At 40.6% G+C, this 4,238-nt stretch overlaps 1 protein-coding gene across 3 annotated transcripts in view; it reads left to right on the forward strand.

The window, feature by feature from the left end:
• LOC126398598 (arp2/3 complex-activating protein rickA-like) overlaps positions 1 to 4,238 on the forward strand; it is a 31,119-nt gene that overhangs the window by 13,602 nt on the left and 13,279 nt on the right. Inside the window, exons 1-4 of one of the 3 annotated variants that reach the window (XR_007570789.1) lie at positions 1,007 to 1,179; positions 2,875 to 2,961; positions 3,074 to 3,120; positions 3,470 to 3,568. The exons of 1 other annotated variant lie outside the window; for it this stretch is intronic. The gene's annotated coding sequence lies outside the window, so the exon portion shown is untranslated. Of the gene's footprint in view, positions 1 to 1,006; positions 1,180 to 2,874; positions 2,962 to 3,073; positions 3,121 to 3,469; positions 3,569 to 4,238 lie in introns of those variants that run through there. One more of the 3 variants, XR_007570791.1, reaches the window with a different exon arrangement.

Genomic DNA, 4,238 nt, shown 5'->3' on the forward strand with positions numbered 1-4,238 from the left:
GCTAACTACGTCCCTACGTCGCCCCGGTCAAAATGGTCGCGCAACGATTACATCACATCCAGAGTCCGGTAACTTTACAGGAACCTTCCTCCTACTCCGCTCTCAGTGGAGACACGGCGGTTGAGAGGGCCGAGCGAGAGGACGTTCCTGTAGTAGTTCCTGCCCCCCAAATAGTACCAGGAACTTCTTCAGTGGAAACGGCCTAATGTGTGTCTATTAAAGTGGTTCTAAAATCTTATGTTTATTCTGGGCGCATAAAAGAATGTCTCCAGCACAGCCCTGTTGATCAGAGAGGGGAAATCCTCTCACATGGTGACACAACGTTGTCCTTTGTACGAGGTATGATCCCTGGACATATCAAGACTACCACAATCGAGCAGCAACAGGTCGCATTCTTTACAACATAGGCACTCTTCCTCTGTGGGCACAGGGTCACACCCCACAGTAACACCACCCTCAGCAGCTGGTTTACCCTCCACTGCCTGCTGTCCCCCTTTCTTTCTCTCCCCGTCTGCTCTACAATTGACCCTTGGCTAAGTCCCACCCCCAGAGGCAGGGAAACTCTGCTGATATTCAACCAGCTGAATGAACGTTGTTTGATTTCCCCCAGAGATCCCTGCCCATCCGGCAGCGGAGGTCCAGGGTGAAGCCAAACACCGTTCATCTGCACACACTGCAATGCCACACAGCTGGTTCAATATCAGCAAAGTTTTCCTTTACATTCATTGTCTTCTGTGGCGATCAGCAGTGATGTGGTGGTTCACTTTTACACTGTGATCTGTAGCCTGTCATCTGCTTACTGTGATTAAACTACTAAAAAATGTTGTTCACATCAGTGAGTAAGACAGAAACATAGGGAAGACAGGGTCCTGGTTGAAAAATGCTGAAGTTACCCTTTGAGGGTCAGTACATCGTGGAGGTGGAGTTTCTGGGAATGGAGAACTGAAAAAGGCTTCATAAGGAAAGTATTTCCAGAGTTGATGTCATTACTTCCAAGACAGTTTTTTTAAATCCTCTATTTAGGGACTGGAGGAGTCTCGATGGTATGAATCAGAATTTCAGCAGGCAAGTAGAGTCATTACTTCTCTGTCTCTCAGTTGAGACAGCAGACCAAAGCAGACCAACATGAATGGAGGGAATATCTAATTTACGTTCTGCACAACGATCTCAAGACAAGAGGTAAGATACATAGATAGACAGACAGACAGACAGACTAGACAGATAGATAGATAGATAGATAGATAGATAGATAGATAGATAGATATAGACAGACAGACAGACAGATAGATAGACAGATAGAGACAGATAGACGATATAGATAGACAGACAGACAGACAGACAGACGGACAGATAGATAGAGACAGATAGACAGACAGACAGACAGACAGATAGACAGATAGATATACAGACAGACAGATGGACAGATAGATAGACAGATAGACAGATAGAGAGACAGACGGACAGACAGACAGACAGACAGACAAAGGGAGGCTGAACTTCCCCTAAGATTTCATAGAAGAAATGGTCAAATATGCACTATTGAATTATTGAATTTACATTAAAATAAGAATTTACATTACATTGCATGTTCAAACATCAGCTGTTTATCACCAGTTTTCAAACGCGACCTCCCTGTTATACATTCTCGTGTCAGCACGGTGGGCGCGGAGCCTCCAAGCATTCCTATGAGACAGCGCTGAGCAGGGTTTTTTTCATGCAGCAAAGCGAGATGGTCATTGGATAAATGCGACAAAATCGTCACTTCCTGGGAGGCTCAGCTTCCCTGGGACCTAATGGAGTGGTAGGCGGGAGAGGACGCTTGGTGTCTGCATGCTGATTGGCGGAATTGTCTAAAAGGCTGAACCCCTTTGTGATTGACAGCGCTTTGGAAATATACACCGGCATCGGCGAGTGGAGTCTCCTGGCAGAGTGCCGTCCGGAGTTCCTTATTTCCATAAGCGATATAGCTCATTTTCACCGTTAAACCCATCTGAAAACCTTGGAGGTGTGTTTTGCTGTGGTTCTATGGCATGAGTGTGGTTGAAAAACGGCTTCAATTAAGTGTTCCTTTTATAAGTTACTGCCTCGCTACAATATGACAGATTTTATGATGTAAACTTAAAATGAGCTTCCCCGGTTTGAAAGACCAGCAGCCGCCACTGATATATAGTATGTTGATATTTGGGTCAAGTAGAACCCAAAGAACTCTCACTCTCTGTTGGACCTTTTATGAACAAATTGTTAAAAAAACTTCAATAAGAAAAGTTTAATAAGTGGGATTTAGTAGAAGTAGTGCTGCGTAGTGCTGGAGGGAGAGAGGTACCATGATATCTCCACTGTTAGTGTTGTTTTGAAAATGAATCATGTTTTTGTTGGCATGATAAGTAAATAAAAGATTCTTCTTTGTGTGATAAAAACAACAAAACATTAATTATTACAATATTGCATAAAACACAAAACAGTCACGTGGTCTGACGCCACCACGCTGGTGTGACGTACCATTCATTTGAACAGGGAACAGAGAGTGCAAAATGGCGTCCTTCGGTGAAACACAGCATGTAAGTTCACACAGGCTGAAATTAACACATCTGTACACGTTTTGGGTGAAATATGTGGAAGTACTGCAGTTAAGGACGTTACTGTCTGTATTTGGATGTGGATCGACCTAGTGAATTGATTGAATCAGAGTCGAGTTTGTTTTTCCGAAACAGTGCCGCATTGCTAGCATTTCCTCTTCCTGTAGCACTGTTAGCATGTGGAGGAATTCAACATTCATTTAAGAAATGTGCTGTTAAAGTGTTACAGTTTGGTGTCGTAATATGGAAATTTCATGATACAATTCATCATCGTTATACATTTTTGATGATACTGCAGATTTCCATCCAGTGCGTGGACAATGCTGACGGGTTCTGTGGTGTGATCGTCTATGGCGATCAAACATTTCCAGTTCCGTCTCCACGAGTAAGATTTATACCATTTCATTTGAAGTGTAGAATCTTATTCTGTTTAAATACACACTCTTACATAATCAATTTTTATGCAGTGCATGTCATGTGTTTTGTTTTGTTTTCAGGGTGCCATAGGCTGGACTGTTTTTGGTGATGGACAAGGCCCTTACAGGTTAGGAAATTTAAAGTCCTTTATGTGAGGAATACACCAAAGTATAATCAAAATTATGGTGCAGCTACAGTGCAGTGCAAGATATGAATAAAGTCCCAAATTTAAATTGATAAAATGTCTTAAGCACTATTATTTATCAGCTGAGGATGTCTTTACTCTTCATGTCACAGACTGTTATAGCACCTGGATGCCTAATGCTTTAATTGTCTTACCGCTCATGTTTCTCTGTACACTTTGTACATGCCATGTGTGGACTCAACTTACTTTAGTAATATACCAGACAATATTTGTTAAGACTAAAGACTTAACTTGTCTGATTTATGTATCTCTCTGTGCAACTTTTTTACAGTAGCTCTGTGCGACCTTTCCAGCCTGTCTCCTCTGACGATGGAGACGTGGAGGACATGGATTTGGATCCTCCACAGACTGACAGTTATTCACTAGCCAGGTAAAAACAGTCACAGGCTAATATTTTTTTACTGTGTATGTCAAAGATCATTATACCACCTGAAATGCATAATGTTTTAACTATGGAAGCGAATCGTGACTAAAATTTAAATTAAAATGTATTTGCAGAAAGGCTTTTTCATTTTAAGAATGTGGCTGCATTATTTGACTCATAAATAAAATTAGTCATCAATCATCCTATTTGCATTTTAATTTTCTTCTTCAAGACTGCTCATTCTTTTACTTAATTACAATGAAAAAGAAAAAGTCATTTGAGATTTAATTTTCAAAATATGCCTCAGCAAAGAGATACCAAAATTCAATTTGAAATGTAAAATTTGAAAATTAAAATGCATTTACAGAAATGCTTTTTCATTTTAAGAATGTGGCTGCATTATTTCACTCATAAATAAAATGAATAATCAATCAACCTATTGCATTTNAAGAATGTGGCTGCATTATTTCACTCATAAATAAAATGAATAATCAATCAACCTATTGCATTTGCATTTTCTTCTTCAAGACTGCACATTTTATGCCATAATCAAAAAGAAAACAAAGAAGACATTGCTATTTCATTTTCGTGGTCTGCCCTGCAAAATAGTGCCCATAATTCGAAAATGATTTGGCAATCTGAGCGGCGCTGGAGAGTGACGTCAGTAGCCGCTCTT

This window comes from Epinephelus moara, chromosome 12, assembly GCF_006386435.1.
Source record: "Epinephelus moara isolate mb chromosome 12, YSFRI_EMoa_1.0, whole genome shotgun sequence".
NCBI classification, from domain to species: domain Eukaryota; kingdom Metazoa; phylum Chordata; class Actinopteri; order Perciformes; family Serranidae; genus Epinephelus; species Epinephelus moara.